This window comes from Acomys russatus, chromosome 10 (assembly GCF_903995435.1).
Source record: "Acomys russatus chromosome 10, mAcoRus1.1, whole genome shotgun sequence".
Taxonomy (NCBI): domain Eukaryota; kingdom Metazoa; phylum Chordata; class Mammalia; order Rodentia; family Muridae; genus Acomys; species Acomys russatus.
In genome coordinates, this window is record NC_067146.1 from 48,699,058 (window position 1) to 48,716,423 (window position 17,366).

Below are 17,366 nucleotides of genomic sequence, written 5' to 3' on the forward strand. Positions count from 1 at the left end.
GCTTAACTGATCTCTTTCATCCTTGTTTTCTTCCTATTTAAAATGAGTTTTCTGAGTCTAAACTGAATAGAGTTATGTAATGTAGGACCTGAAAAAAAAATCTGTTGGTCAATAATGAGCAAGCAGTGGGGATATTACTACAATTTTTTTTCTCTACAATGGTCTCAGGCCTAGAATGTAAAGGAAAACCACAAACATCCTGAAAAGGTAACAATATTGACTCATTGCCACCACCTCCAGGCATCTATAAACTCTCAGATTCCAGCTTCATCAGTGTAATACTATGAGTTTTTGGTGTCAGATAAAAGCAATTTCACTTCATTGTGGGGTGCTTGGAAATATGCAAAGGGAGAGTATATTTCTTGTTACTGCAGGTGGGGCTGGCAAATGAATGTGACTAACATTAATATCTGCAGTTTGGGAGAGAGATAGGAATTCTATTTGTCCTGCAATTCTGTCAACAATGAAGCTTATGTCCAGATGTTAATGGAACCTCCAATGAGATAATTATACAAAGTTCCATACCTTCCTCCATAGCTTGTCAGTGTGAGGTTCTGGAAGAACACACTTCAAACACTGACCTGAATGGAGGTCAATTGAGCTTAGGGTTTATTTTACTCTTCTCAAGCCTTCTTCAGACTTGAGACTTATTAAACAAGTGTCTCAGATACTTATGCAGGAGGTGGAAGGCTTGCTCTTCTGTAGAACACGGGGAAAATGAATCCCTACTGGGTTAAGAGGGATTTAGGTCGGTTCTGCAAAGAATACTATGATTATGAATGTTTTCCAAGCCCAGGCACAGAGAACATTTAAATAAATATAACCCTGTCTAGGTACAGAAAATGGATAAGATAGTATCATCAAATGGCCCTTTCTACTCTGATATACAAATTTTGAGGGACTAATTAGCATCCCCCTCTCCCAATCCTTCAATCACTGGATTTCTTCTATTGCTTCTTTTTTTTAAAAATTTTTTTGTTTAGATTACATCCTGATTGTTATGCTATCTCTTGTATCTTCCTGTTGACACCTTCCCTACCATTCCCACATTACTCCCCTCCCTCCCCTCCCTTAGTCCTCTGACAGAAAGAGATTACTTCCCCAACCATAGGACCACAGCCTATCAGGTCAGCTTCCCATTCCTCTGTGTGCCCTCCAGGCCTCCCAAACAAGTGGAAGTGATCAAATCAGGGACACCAGAGTTCATGTCAGAAGCAGTCCCCACTCTCCCCACAACCATGGAGAATGAGCTGTCCATTGGCTAGATCTGAGCAGGAGGTCTAGGTTTACTGCATGCATTGTCCTTGGTTGGTGCAACAGTTGATCAGGCTCCCCTGGGTCCAGATTCACCTGCTTTGATAATCTTCTTGTGGGTCTCTTGAAGGCTCTGGGTTCTACCATCTTCCACCCCCCCCCCCCCCCCCCCCGCCCCATCATTCTTCCATACAACACTCAGAGCTCCATCTGGAGTGCAGCATTGTGTTCCAATATCTGTCCCAATACTCTGTTGGGTGGAGATTCTCAGAGGACATCGGTGTTGGCCTATTATCCACTATAAGTGAGTATATGTCATGCATGTCTTTCTGAGTGTAGGTTTCCTCACCCAGGAAGATTGTCTCTAGTTCCATCCATTTGCCTGCAAATTCCAAGATTTCCTTGTTTTTAATGGCTGACTAGCATTCCATTGTTTAAATTTACAACAGTTTCTTTATCCATTCTTAAGTTGAGGGATATCTAGGTTGTTTCCAGATTCTGCTATTATGAACAAGGCTGCTATGAACATAGTTGAGGAAATTTCCTTGTTATATGGTGGAACATCTTTAAGGTATATGCCCAGAAGTGGTATGGCTAGGTCTTGAGGTAGATTTATTCCCAATTTCCTGAGATAGCACCAGATTGATTTCCAAAGTGGTTGTACAAGTTCGCACTCCCACCAGCAATGGAGGAGTGTTCCCCTTTCCCCACATCCTTGACAACATGTGCTGTCACATGAGGTTTTGATCTTAGCCATTTTGATTGGTGGAAGATAGAATCTCAGAGTCATTTTGATTTGCATTTCCCTGATGACTAAGGACATTGAGCATTTCCTTAAGTGTTTCTCAGCCATTCGATATTCCTCTGTTGAGAATTCTCTGTTTAGTTCCATACCCCATTTTTAATTAGATAATTTCGTTTTGTGGTGCTTAATTTCTTGAGTTCTTTATGTATTTTGGATATTAGCCCTCTATCAGATGTTATGTTGACAATGTCCCTTGCCTTAAGAAGCTTTTCAGTTTCATGATAACCCATATATTAATTGATGATCTTAGAGACGGGGCTATTGGTGTTCTGTTAATAAAGTTGTCTCCTGTGCCAATGAGTTCAAGGCTCTTCTGCACTTCTAACAGATTTAATGTGTCTAGTTTTATGTTGAGGCCTTTAATTCACTTGGACTTTAGTTTTGTTCAGGGTGATATATATGGATCTATTTGCTTTTTTTTTTTTTTTTTTTACATGTAGACCTCCAGTTAGACCAGTACCATTTGTTGAAGACAGTATTATTTTTCCATTGTATGAACTTGGCTTCTTTGTCAAAAATCAACTGTCCATAGGGAGTGGGTTTATTTCTGGGTCTTCTATTTGATTCCATTGATCAACCAGCATATTTCTATGCCAATTCCGTGCTATTTTTATTATCATTGCTCTAAAGTACATCTTGAGATCAGGGATGGAGATTCCACCAGAAGATCTTTTATTGTACAGGATTGTTTTAGCTACTCTGGGTTTTAAGAATATGGAATGCTCCACAAATTTGCATGTCATCCTTGTGTAGGGGTCAACCTAATCTTCTCTGTAACATTTCAATTTTAGTATATGTGCTGCTGAAGCAATCATCTTCTGTTGCATCTTTTCTCCTACGTTTACAAGCCTCCGGTCAGGAAAGCCTATTTTGCTCTTCAGAGTGACCATACTTCTTGGATACTTCCCCAAGGAATCCTAGCATTTAATTAATGAGAAAGAATATGATGGAAATGTACTATCCCTCATTTCAATAATGGTCTGCACACTCAATTAATATCACAGAAGATTACATACATAAGCATTTATCCACATTAATGGCTCCTGACCATTGAAAGGCCCTGGGGAGTGGTAACCACTTCATTATTTTCAGGTAGTCTGAACCAGCCATTAAGAGGAGACTGGCCAGTGATAGCTTGTGAGTAGAAACAACAATCAAATTCTCACAGTCATCCTTATTTTATGTCTATTTGTGTGATGCGTGAAGGTAGAAGAAACTTTCCTTCTCTCTCTTTGCTTATGATTTGAGTTCTGTAATGTGAGAGTGACAGTTCACTGATTTCTCTCAATGGTTGTCTAACAACCCTGGCTATGTTGATGCTGAGGGGCTGATTGCTCAAATGATTGCTTCTGGGGTCAGTAGCATGCAGAGAACTCACCCACCTTAGCACGGACCCATGAACCACCTTCCTGAGAGTTCGTTATAATGAAAGCTCTCTCTGTGGCACTAGTCTCCTGTCACTGGCGGTGTTTCCTTGACTTTAATGATCCCATTACATCACTTTAAAGTACTGCATGCGCTTCTTCCTGTCTGCTTCTTAGAAGCATAAACTCAAGAGCAGCGTTTTCCCTTTGGAAATCACTGTCTTCCGCTTACACAGAATGACTGTGTGATTAGGAGCACTTCATATCCAAAGGACCTCTCTGTAGAGCAGATTCTGTACACAGTGTTTTGTGTCACTGTTAGCTTAGAACCTTGTTCATTTAAGATCTGAACTTCTGTTTATGTACAAAACGTTATTAACATTTTGCTATAATCTTTAACTTCCGAATTACCGATTCATTTATCTAACAGATAGTTACTAGGAGCACAGTGAACAGGCTCTTTTCTATTGGACAAGATACTGAGAATTCACAGATTAAAAAGAACATGGCATTTGGGTCTTAGAAGAGGGGGCTAATTGGGCAGCTAGGCATGTCTGCAGTTATAGTAAATGTAGTAACGCTATGATGTCAACATGTAAAAGGAACAGAGCAAATGAAAGTAGAATACCTGCCTGTTCCAGGGGGAGGAGAGAGACAAAAAGAAGACAAGGGTCAAAGTGCAAGGATGGACAGTGTTGGTGACATGGTCAACCTAACATTGAAAAGTGTAATTTCATGGCTTAAGGGCCCTGTAGACCCAACTCCTTATGGGTGCTGAGTAGTCTAAACATGCCTGCATTTACCAGGAAAGCATAAAAATAAAGAATGAAGTAGTGTTCTCCAATGTCAAAGAGCTTACCTTTGCAATGTATTGGTTATATCATTGTAGAAAAGAAATTGCTCAGTTGGAATGTTTGTTTCGGAGAGCAGAGGGATCATTCCTGAAAGTGCAATAAAGTTACTCCCTTATTGTTTCTTCTGATGTTCCCTCTATTTCAGACTAATGAATTGCAAAAATATAATAAGAAATAACTCAAATGTCCCAGCCATTTTATGTATACCTGAAATCATTTTGGGAAAATGGTTGAAAATCTATTCAGTATATCTACTCAACAAAATATATGTAAATACTACAATTATTGCTATTATGAAAAAAATACATTAGATTATGTTATATGACATAAAATTCTTGAAAAATCACAGCCATTGACCCATTCATGATATTCATAGTTCTTTCCTCAGTATTTATAACTTACATGGCTATAAGAGTCACACACAAATAAATGTTACAAGGAATGTAGGGCATACAATTTATTATCAAAATAACATGGAAGACAAGGCTGTATTAATCAGCGTATGACAACAGAAATAAACCAAGACTATGCTGGGCCACGTTTATCATTCTACATACTCCTACTGATGAATTATACAAATAGTAAAATATCTTGGAATAAGAGGAACTATCAGAATGGGGATTGGATCGTGTGTCACCAATAAAAGAAGGAAAGCCCATTTCATGCACTAGCAAATTCAAGGCTAATAATATTCTGAGAAGTAGATGGTATTTCAAGAAGTTCTAAGTAATAGACTATTGTAAATAGTGATGTTAAAAAACATAAATAGAAGGTCTGTGAAAAACACATTGAATGTGGAGAATAAATAATTTTTCACAAAATGGACTTCAACTGTCCCGTTCTCTTTGTTCACCTATCCTGTAGAGAGCCTGCATTGCGATCAGCAAGCCTCAGTCCTTCATAGGTCAGCATCACTGTCATGTGACTTCTGTGAACAAGAGGCAAGTCATTTAATATCTCTAGGTGTCGTACTTCTCCTTCAGATAAATAGAAGGTGTTGAATGTTAGCATGTCATTTTTTTCTGATTGAGAAGCTCTATTAATCATTAATTCTAGAGAAAAAAATTCTTTCTTTTGTAATCATTAACCTCACTCACAATGCCTTCCATGCACTGCCTTAGGCCTTCTAGATGGTTGACAATGACAGTTTCATTAATGAAGAAACTATCAAGCTCTATTTAACTATCTACTTACCTTTCTTAAATATCTTACTAATTACTTAATGCTTTCATTAAAAATTTTTTTAATTAAAAATGAGAGAATATTAAAAACATTTAACTTATGCCTTTTGAAACTTATTTATGAACACAAGTTATGTTTCTATAAATTACAGAAAAGCATCTACCTGCACTTATAATTATTTTATATAAATCTTTACTATAAAAGTATAGATTTATTGTAAAATGTACTTAGGGAGGCACATAATAAATCATATATGCCTGATAAATATACACCTGATAAATAATTCCTACCACATAATTTTAACATTATAACCCCAGTATTGATAAGATTTATGAAGTTATTTTCAAAACAGAGTTCTGAGAGTTCCATGTAGATTTAAATTGTCCTGTCAATCTTTTAAGTTTTAAATAAAAGAGGAAAATGAGAAATAATGGAAAGTAGAAGAGGAAATTGAAGAAATTTAACTGAACTGAGCTCTGTTGAATATTGAAAAATTGTATCATTGAATAAAAGTCTACCATTTATTTATGCCCCCTACCTTGAATACCACATGGATCATTCAATTTTGAATTAAACTGCTTTTATATTTTCTAAGAAATGCCTCAATGTATTTAGAAAGAAAGAAAAAAATTAAGATGCACTGACAGTAACTTGAGTGTGATATCCCTGTCAAATTATTGCTACTAGCTTTAGTGTGACATCCACATTCACTACAGAGCCATGGTCTCAATAGATACCAGGTATGACATCACATCTGTAATGAGATAACCCTCCTCTGTAAAAGTGAGAACACAGGATTTTAAAACATACCAAAGCTTACCTGGTACACTCTGTTGTGATGCTCAAGGGGACTGGACTTTTTAATTTTAATATATTCATTTTCCCATCCCAATTGTAGTCCCCTCCCTCCTCCCAGTCCCACCTCGCTCCCTCATCCTCCGTCTACCCCTCCTCTTGTCCTCAGAAAGAGGGAGCATTCCTGCCCTATCATCTGACACCAGCTTCTCAAGTCTCATCTGGACTGCTTTTATTCTCTTCCTCTGTGGCCTGGCAAGGCCACCCCGCAATGGAGACATGGTCAATGAGTGTGCACCAGACTCCATGTCAGAGGTAGCCCCTACTGTCCATATTAGGGGATCCACAAGGACACTGTGCTGCCCATCAACTACATATGAGTAGGGAGTCTAGGTCCTCACCATGCATAGTCCTTGGTTGGTGCTTCAGTCTCCCCCCGCCATAAATCAGCCTGGGTTTCTTAGTTTCATTGGTCTCCCTGTGGAGCTCCTGTCTCCTCCAGGTCCTTCTATCCCCCAACTCTTCTATAAGACTCCCTGTGTTCCTCCCCAAAGTTTGTGTGTGAGTCTCAACGTCTGTTTCAATCCCCTGCTGGGTGGAGTCTTTCAGAGGACCTCTATGGTAGGCTCCTGTCCTGTTCCTTCTCTTCAACCACTTTGGTGTTTGCCCTTCTGAATGTGAATTAAGCATCCTCCCTAGGGTCCTCCTTGGTATTTAGCTTCTTTAGATCTGTGGATTGTAGTGTGGCTATCCTCATTATGTTGCTAATATCTGCTTATAAGTGAGTATATACCGTAAGTGACTTTCTGGGTTTGTGTTACCTCATTCAGGATGATTGTTTCCAGTTCCATTCATTTGCTGGCGGCAAATGTCAAGATTTCCTTGATTTTTGTTCGTTTGTTTGTTTTTGTTTTCGTTTTCAATTTTGATTTTGATTTTCTTTTGTTGTTTGTTTTTTAAAGCTGAGTAGTATTCCATTGTATAAATATTACTCTGCAATGTTCCCTTCAACATCTCTCTCCTTAGTGTTTGGAGACACTGGTCACACCAATACACACTTTTATAAAAAGATAGTCTTAGAAATAATTAGTTCTGAGCACTGGCTTGTCCAATAAGATGGTTCTTCAAGATGAAAGAACAACTCTTATGAAAGGAGCAACAAGGACTTAGAGTGTGAGGTGGTTTCTTCAAAGACCTGAATGACCAGCAAAGTGGCAGCAGAATGCTACCATTCTTATGCCTTCTAGTCTTCAGGGTTGTTTGCTTCCTTTTCTATTTTCCTCTTATCCCATTCGCCTTTGCCGAAACAGCTTATTATGAGCTCATTTAGCTTTATGTTAGTTCAAATGTGTTCCTATAATGCCCTTATATCTTTTGGGACCCTAGAATCATTTGGAGGAGAAATTGTTTCATTCTTTATACATAATGGGATTCTGTAAGAATATTACATTTTATTTTCTTATTTTTTTTTATTATTTGTGTTGTGTGTACTTCTTGTTAAGGAATATGTAGTGCTGGTGATATTGAAATACATTGACATTGCCCTTGACAATAGTTAGCAGGTCACTGGTATCTTAAAATTGGTGAAACAATATACTCACAATTTCTAATTGGTGTCATGTCATGTTCTTACATGGAGGGATAGCTTATATTTGGTTCAAAAGGACCAAAGTTGCCTGTGAGACAGTTTGTTTTTTGTTGTTGTTTTGTTTTTTGTTTGTTTGTTTTGTTGTCTTTTTATGAAGACAGTACATCAGCTTGCATACAACTTTGGTCAGATTTTGGAGGCAACATCTAACCCATTTGGCACAAAATAAGCATGCTCTGCACCTCTAATGAAACTTTCTTGCCATTTGAAAAACAAGACTGATGATTATTGTTAAAATATGATTGTTAGCCTATTGATTTGATTAGTTGTGGTATTTTCCACTCATATCTTTATAATCCATGAGGGGCCTCACATTTATTATAACTACAGAAGAAGTGTGGAATTCTTTAGGGAGGTTCACATTCTATGTGCAGGCGCCTGCAGAAAGTAGAGTCTGGCCCAAAACCAGCTGTGGAACACCTGTCATGCCTATAGCCTTTGTTTCTCCGTTATATGATGTATTTGTCAGAGATAATCTCAGCCAATAGCTGTCTATTTCCTTCTTGCTTCTTGCCCTCAACCTTTCTTGTCAACCTACACTAACTGGCACTTGCAGTCTCCCAGACTGTATTTTCAATTCTCTTGCTTGCTTCATTGCATTAAATTACACATATCCAAGAAAACTGAACAGTTCTGATTTTTATCCATCCATGAAAAGATCATGGACTTTTCATGGCCTCACAATGTAATCAGTTTGTTTAAAAAACAACTTACTTACGGGAAGTGTCACAAAAATAAAGGGCATGTCTGGTCCTTTCAGGTCACTCTTTCTAGCCCTGAGTGAAAATAGCACTGTATCTCCATTTTTGTTTTGTTTTGTTTTTGGAGCCAGGGTCTCTCTGTGTTTGCCTTGGCTGTCCTGGACTAGCTCTGTAGACCAGGCTGACCCTGATCACCATTCTTACAGGCATTCATTTAAAATCATAGTAGGTTTTTCCCAGTGTAGGTTTTATTTTTGGAAATAAACTTCGGCAATGTTGTGAATGGAGTCTAGTGACCCATTCTCAAACACTTATGAAAACAGAAAACCTCAAGATGTAGGGTAAATGCTATATCAATTAGACTGAAAAAACCCACATTATTCTAGTTTTCAATTCAATGTTTAAAATTTGAGTGTTTACTTTCTATTCTTAGGAGCAATTCAGGTTTCAGGAACTTATCAACTCATTACCTTTTTTTCTCAACACTAATCTACGTACATATTAAAATATAATTCTAAGTGCCTATGTGCTTCTTTATCTTACATATATAATTATCACATTATAAAATATCTAAGGGATATCAATTATATTTTACATTTTTCTACTTAGCAAATGTATAATAGTTTTATATATTTTTACCTATGATGTAGTATTTCAACACATGTATATAATATGATATTTTAAGGACTTATTTGTGTTTTTAAATTACGTGTATATGTGTGTACCTATATGTACATTAGTCCAGGTGCCTTTGGAGGCCCAAAAAGTCCATCCCCTAGAGCTGGAATGGCAGTCTGATATGAACTGCTTGACATGGGTCTGAGAGCTAAACTTACCTTCAGTGTTCTTAAACCCTGGAAGACTCTCCAATTCCCAATATGTCTTTGTCAAATGTATTCTCTTGGGCTTTGGCCTTGAGTATTGCCATGTTGTCTCCTTCCTGACTTTTGTCAACTAGCAATTTCTGTTTCCACACTAAATCATTTTATTGGCTAGTTAATCATTTAGATACAAATTTATAGTCCCAGATTCATAAACTGTAAGAGTAAAACAAATTTTAAAAGATTATTTGTATTTTACATGCATTGGTATTTTGACTGAGAGTATCTGACTAAGGGTGTCAGATCCCTTAGAACTAGAGTCATAGACAGTTTTGGAATGCTATGTGAATACTGGGACTTGAACCTGGGTCTTCTGGAAGAGTAGCCATTGCTCTCAAGTGCTGAGCCATCTCTCCAGTGCCATAAAACAATTTTTATAAACATTGATTTAAAAATTATAAAGTAGTCAAACTTTAGAAGATGAGATATTATATATGTAAGTTATCCAATGTAATCCTTAAATTCATGGAAATGATGATTTCTTTTTAGTTGCCTGATTTAAAGTGTGTAGCTTTAAAATATTCGTGGTTTTCTATATAGTTAATACTACCTCACACATAGTAGGCATGCATAAATATTTGTTCTTATAGCTGATTGTGTGAAATTTCTTTACTTGGAAAAGTCTTACTCTCTTGATTTCTGTTCAGTCTACCTGAAGCCAAAATAATCAATTAATTCTACTGCACTACAATTTACAATAAAAATTACTGTTATTTGGAAAATGTTTTTCAATTTACCTCCAGTTGAATTGGCACTATGCAAAAAGCCACTTTTCTCATTAACTTTCACCTTACAAATTTTCACTATAGAACACAAGAACATTGGCTGCCCAGCATCCACAGAATCCCATATTCATGATTGGCTGTTTTAACTTGAGCCCATAGAACATTCTTTGGTGTCTCCCATGTACTGTGTTTATGCTTAATTTATGAACATTATTAAACACAACTTGACTAAAAAGCAAAATAGTGAGCATTTTAGAATTATTACTTTTTATTCAACTTTGGTGGAAAATGAAAGCAGCAGTAAATTGAAAACCAAATGCAATAGTTTCTTTTGTACTACAAAGGGCGGGACACTTCAGACTCTCATTGAATCTGTGAGGGTATATGTTTTTTGGCGTTCTCTAGCATAACAGAATTTATATAATGAATTGATTAGATAGATAGATAGATAGATAGATAGATAGATAGATAGATAGATAGATTTTGTTAGAAGGATTTATAGGCTCCTGTCAGCTAATCTACCTATAGCTGTGGGCAAAAATTCCTAGTATCCAGAAGATGTTCAGTCTACAAGACTGGACGTGTCAGCTGGTCTTCTGTAGACTCTGGGGTCCTAAAGAGGTAGACTTTAATGCTGGTGAAAGAATGGACTTGTTAGGAAGGGAAGGGCAAGAAAGCAAAGAGCAAACACTTTTTCCTTCCATTTCTTTATATAGGCTTCCAGCAGAAGGTGTGGCCCAGCTTAGCAGTGGGTTTTCCTAGCTCAGAAGATCTGGATTAAAGGCCTGTCTTCTTGCCTCAAAGATCCAGATTTCCCTGCCTCAAAGATCACCTCCAAATCCTCCCAGGAGCCTATCCTGTCCTAGATCTTCAGCTTGTCTCAGAGATGTCCCCACCCACAGTTTCTGTTCTCTCTGCAAGTGCTCTGCCCTCCCCTCTCCCCCACATCTGATCCCTACCTTTATTTTCCTCTCCTATCCTGTTCCCTTCCATTATTTCTGATGTCTATTCTATTTCCCTTTCTGAGTGAGATTCAGGCATCCTGCCTTCGGCCCTCCTCACAACTTAGCTTCTTTGGGTTTGTGAATTATATAGTATGGTTATCCTTTACTATATGTCTAATATACAGTTATAAGTGAGTACTTACGATGTGTGTATTTCTAGGCCTGAGTTCCCTCACTCAAGATGATATTTTCTACTTCCTTCCATTTGCCTGCACATTTCATGTTTTCCTTGTTTTTAAGATCTGAGTAATATCCCATTGTGTAAATGTAGCTGAGACCCCTAATAGTGGGGATCGTGGAAACTGAAAAGGTCACCCTTTAACTAGACAGAGTTGGTGGAGGGAGGGGAAACACCAGCCCATCCACAGAAACTTTGACTCAAAATGTACCCTGCCTACAAGATGTGTAGGGATAAAGATAGAACAGGGATGGAGGGAATGTCCAACAAATGCCTGGCCAACCTGAGATCCACCCCATGGGAGACAGCCAGCCCCTGACACTATTAATGATACTCTGGTATGCTTGCAGGCAGGAGCTTAGCATAGCTGTCCTCTGAGAGGTTCCACCCAGCAAGGGATTGAAACAGATGCTGAGATTGGGCAAAGTATTGGGAGTCTTGTGGAAGAGTCGGGGGGTGGAGGGGAGAAAGACAGAAGAACTTGGATGGGACAGGAGCTGCACAAGGAGACCCACAGAACCAACTAACCTAGGTCCAGTGGGGCTTATGGAGACTGAAGCACCAACCAAAAGCCATTCATGGACTGAACCTAGGCCCCCTACATGTATGTAACCAATGGGCAGCTCAGACTTCATGTGGGGCTTCTAGTAAGTGGAGTGGGACTGTCTCTGACATGCACTCTGTCATATGCTCTTCCATCATTTCCTTCTGGTAGGACTGCCATGTCAGGCCACTGTGGAAGAGGAAGTGCTTAGTCCTGATGCAACTTGATGTGCTGAGTTGGGTCAGTTGGGGGGGGTGGCTCCCCTTTTCTAAGGGGAAGAAGAGGGGAATAGAAGGAAGAGTTAAGGGAGGGATCTAGAATTGGAATATAAAGTGAATAACTAGCTAAATAAATCTTTAACAAGATCCAGATTCGAATTGGATCTTCCCACTTCAAATTTTAGTTCATTGTAGATGTATTCAAGTTGACAACCAAGAATAACAATCAAAGGATATTTTTGAATGAAGGACTGACCTCATTTGAATCAAGAGACTGAGTAAATGAATTGTCCTTCCGAGTGGGAGTGGGCCTTACCAAACCAACTGGAGATATTAATAAAGCAAAACTTTTTGTGAGAGGGAGTTTCTGCTGACTATTCCAAGCTGAGGCATAAAATTTGTTGTTGCTGCTGTTTTATTCTTTTCCTTTCTTTTCTCTTATTTCTGGCCTCTCAGGCTAAAACATTGGCTCTTACTAAGTGTTTAGCCACTTTCTGTCCTTCAAACTAAACCTTCTACCATGCTACCCCATGGTTCTCAGGCTTCTGCCTTAGACTTGAAGTACTCAACAGCATTCCTTGGTCTTCAACCAGGAGATTTCAGCCCTAGGACTTGTCAGGATGCATAATCATATGAACATATTTCTAATTAAATGTATGCATATTTACAGAATATAAGTGATATTAACTAATATAATTTTACTTATATATAATAATGATATATAATATATTTAGTATTTGTAATAATAAATATAATATAATGATATTATTTATTAATGTTATTATATAATATATTATGATTATAATAGTATAATAATTATGTACGGCATAACTGAAGATTGCAAGTCTTTAAAGTATTTAAAATGTTATCATTGAGGATAAGTTGCTAATAAACTAAAGCCAGTAAAAGGACAAAGAAAGTAGTACATGTGTAATGCTTGAATTGTGTGTAATTGATGGTGACCCACTAATAGGATAGCAGAATGAGTGATTTTTGAATCTTCAAAACAGGTCTATGAATATAGCTCAGGAAAAGAAAACATGCTTTGCTCGTGCAATACCATCTGTTCAGTTGTCAGCACCACAAGCACATACAAGCAGTTAGAAAGACATTTTGAAGATGGGTATTTGTGGTGGCAGTCTACTAGTAATTCAGAATCTGAGCACTTATCTCAAACATTCAGCAGGCACAGAATGAAAACATCACTGGGGAAATTTTGCTGCAAATCCCTATAAGTGTCCAGATGTCTTATAACTTAGAGGTAATAATGAAAGGTCATCTTTCGCAAAGGAGGAGTCCACAAACTTTGCCATGTATAGAAATAATCTAAAAGACTTTTGGAAATACTGTTTTTGCCAAAGAGGGAGGCACACACATTCCCAGAACTTGGGAAACTGGAGCTGGAATATCAAGAGTAGAAGGTCATCTTTAGCTTTATCATCAGTTAAGAGATGTGTGAGCTTCGGCTCCATAGTGAGACTCTTCCGCCCTCTTCTCTATGCCCTTAACTTGGGGATTCTGTCTCAGCAGGCCTCAGGTGGGGCCAAAATTATTGCTTACTTTGAAGATGTCCAGGTAAAACTGGTGCTTCTGGCCAGTGAGAACTGAGCATAATACACAGGAGGATTCCTGTTCTATCCAAGACATTTCCTCAGATCTCTTCAGGTTTTATTTAGATAGCTTAAAATGTTGGAAAATGTTTTTTGAATGACTACCGCCTATCAGCAGAAAGATCATGCAATCTGTCTTCTTGGTGCCTTTATTGTTCTTTCTATCATGTAAATGTCTGAAAAAGCAATATATGCTTTTATATTTGTATATGTATACTTATATTTGGAAACTACCTCCTTGAACTTGCTTGTGCTGTAGCATTTCACTTAAAAACAATTAGAAATGTGAAGGTAGAAAGAATGCCTTTGGGGCACATCTTCAATTTAGGTCCTCTCCCCGCCCCCCCCCCCCCACAGTTAATGTGATCACAAAGAAATATAGAAAGTATGCCTGATAGGTTCAATCATGTGGTTCCTAGACACATATCTAACTATAATATAGTGTTCCAGCTTTGAATAACCAGAAACTAGATAAAGAAAATTTTAATCTTCCTGCATAAGGCCTTTAAAGTGGTCATTTAGAATCTGAAGACAAGAAAAATCAGATGCTTTTAGCTGTGTTTACACTTCCTGTAGAATTCTTTTTCCACATTGTCAAATGATAAGTTAATTTTCTTTTCCTTGAGAATGGATTGAGTTTGAGGGCACTTCTAGTTTGTGTGTTCCTAGCTTTACCCTCTGGCTGGATGAAAATAAGAAGCGAAGCTCCCATCAGCCAATTTTGCTGCAAATAACAGGTTTGTTTAAATGAGCGGTTGAAATTGCTTTCTGAAATGAAATTTGGGGCATGACTGTAGACTTAACTTGGACGTTATCTCTCCATTCTCCCACCATGGAAAATTAAGAGTTTATTGTAATTATTCTGCACAGTCTACATTTAAAGATTTTTCCCCAGTTGCTCTAAGGCATGCAGTGTCTCCTTAGAGAAAGGTTGGAGGAAGCCAAGTTATTGGCTGTTAAAAAAAAAAAGAGAGAGAGAGAGACAAAAATAATATGCAACACTGTGAGGAACCCAAAGCTTAGATTAAAAAAAAAAAAAAATGCTGAGCAGTTTTCAGGAGGCAGAAAGCAGATCTGGAAACCACTACAATAAAAAACAATCAGATACATCAGGATGGTATTTCAATTCCAAAAACTATTTTAAATGATATTAGAAATTAGATTTGATTATTTGACTCTAAAGTGATCTGTCATTTCCCTCTGTGTACTGTTCCTTGAATAGAATTTGAATCAGTTGACCAGGCTAAAAACTTACTAGAAAGTGCTAAGTTTCACAGAGGATTGTTCTTGTTCTGTTTTGTTTTTGTTTTGAAAGCTTCCCGCATCTTCTTTGGCTTCATCGGTTCTCCACTAAGTAGCCTGGCCCAGTACGTATTTGGAGCCTGTTGTTTCAAGTAGGCATTTGATGAAGTTTTTGTTTGTGTTTGACTGAAAGGTTAGATTGCAGACAAAGCATTGTTTTCTTTTCAAACTTATGTTAAAGACACAATTCTGTCCTTTAAACAGTGTGTCACTTAAGATATGGTCTCTCGTGAAGAGTTTTCATTATGATGGTATGTCTGTCTGTCTGATGATTCATATACAAGAAGAGGAGCCCAAGATTAGAGCACAGTTGTAGAATACATAGACAAGGCTGTGGGTTCATCTTTACTTCTGGAGGGGAAATGGCAGTCCAACATAGTTAAAGAAGCAGGTGTGAAAAGAAACTGTAATACAGACACTGAATACTCATTTCTAGCTGCTAGATCAATGACTAAGATCCATTTCTTACCTTTGAATCTGCATGTTCTACTGAAAAACAAAGGTAGCCGTACTCTTCTTTCCTCACCACAGCAATGTACAAACAGGTCAGTATTCATAAAAGCTTAAGGCACGCCCATATTAGGAGATCTTGTAAGACTTGCAGCCATCATCCAGTCAAACTTCTATGTAGGTGTAAATGAATGGCTCCTGACAATGCTCCCTGAGACTTATTCTGTGTAATTCTTGACGGCCACTTTGTCAGATCTAAAAAAAAAAAAAAAAAAAAAAAAATCAGAAATGAGTAGGGAAACAGTTGGCAACAATAATAGAAGTAAGTATACAATTAACTTAGGCACATTTGTAATTGAACAAAGGCACATTACACAAGTCTGATTTGATTTAACTATTATGACTAATTAAGAAACTTCTCTTTTAAATTAAAAAATAACCCTATTTCTAAATTGCTGAACTATGGCTGGCATCAGTTTTTTTCCATGGCCACAAATGGCCACATTAGCTTAAATCCCTCTAACTTTCTCACCCAGAATCCATCTTGAAGGTATGAGTATTAAATAGATGTAAGTCATTGGGTCTACACAATAATGTACAGCTGACATTTTCATTCAGTGCGTTTTTTGTTCAATTTATTTTGTCCTATTGGCGACCCTTTAGTTTTCACTTGATCATTGATTATAAATGCATTCTTTAATGCTGCAGCAGAGCCGAGTGTACCCTATTCTACTGGCTTGCCCTCAATCCTATACTTATAAACACCTGGGCGTTTTCTTTTTTAAAAATTGCTAAATGTTAACCTCCATAATTTGTCACCGCATCACCAATATTTAGAGAAATACTACCTCACATATGGTAGGCCATCAGTAACTGTTAACTTAATAAATGAATGACTATATGAATTAGTTTAAGAAGTTATGATTATCATCATTTATTTTCAGGTTAATTGCCCCAGCTATGTGTTCTTGGGACCCCATCCACATTCTATTGATTTGTTATTGAAATTATCTGAGACTGAAATTCTTTAGGTAATTTCCTTTCTTGTTTTCAAAGCGGCTATGTTCTTCATCAAGACAGGCAGTTTAGTTTCCAAGGGCACTCAATTTGCAAACCCACTTGATATTAAATACTCAGATATATCACATAGCATCTTGGAGACTTGAACTTGAGTTGCTATTGGCTCCATCCAGTCTGATAGTGATGCTGCTGCACATCTCATAGATATCTAGGCAAAGCATGGCAGATCTCACACAGCACTTATCAGATCTCTATCCGCTGCCTACATCTGCTCCATTTCACACCATTCTCACTTCAGGACATTCAGTGTAACACTATTAAAATGAAACAGAAACCTCTAAATTCTGCATAACTATTTGTGACACATTTCTAATAAGGCCTTTATAGTATATTTTATTTTATTTTTATTTTTATTTTTATTATTAATTTATTCTTGTTACATCTCAATGTTTATCCCATCCGTTGTATCCTCCCATTCCTCCCCCCCCCCAATTTTCCCATTATTCCCCTCCCCTATGACTGTTCCTGAGGGGGATTACGTCCCCCTATATATTCTCATAGGGTATCAAGTCTCTTCTTGGCTACTTGCTGTCCTTCCTCTGAGTGCCACCAGGTCTCCCCCTCCAGGGGACATGGTCAAATGTGAGGCACCAGAGTATATGAGAAAGTCATATCACACTCTCCACTCAACTGTGGAGAATGTTCTGACCATTGGCTAGATCTGGGAAGGGATTTAAAGTTTACCTCCTGTATTGTCCTTGGCTGGTGCCTTAGTTTGAGCGGGACCCCTGGGCCCAAATCTGCCTATCATATTGTTCTACTTGTAGATTT

At 37.8% G+C, this 17,366-nt stretch overlaps 1 protein-coding gene and 1 non-coding gene across 6 annotated transcripts in view; one reads left to right on the forward strand and one right to left on the reverse strand.

The window, feature by feature from the left end:
• Magi2 (membrane associated guanylate kinase, WW and PDZ domain containing 2) overlaps nucleotides 1–17,366 on the forward strand; it is a 1,455,764-nt gene that overhangs the window by 785,940 nt on the left and 652,458 nt on the right. The gene's annotated exons all lie outside the window — the stretch shown is intronic.
• Nucleotides 2,768–2,870, reverse strand: LOC127194960 (U6 spliceosomal RNA). Its single transcript, XR_007831337.1, has one exon. It is a non-coding gene; the product is annotated as a U6 spliceosomal RNA (small nuclear RNA).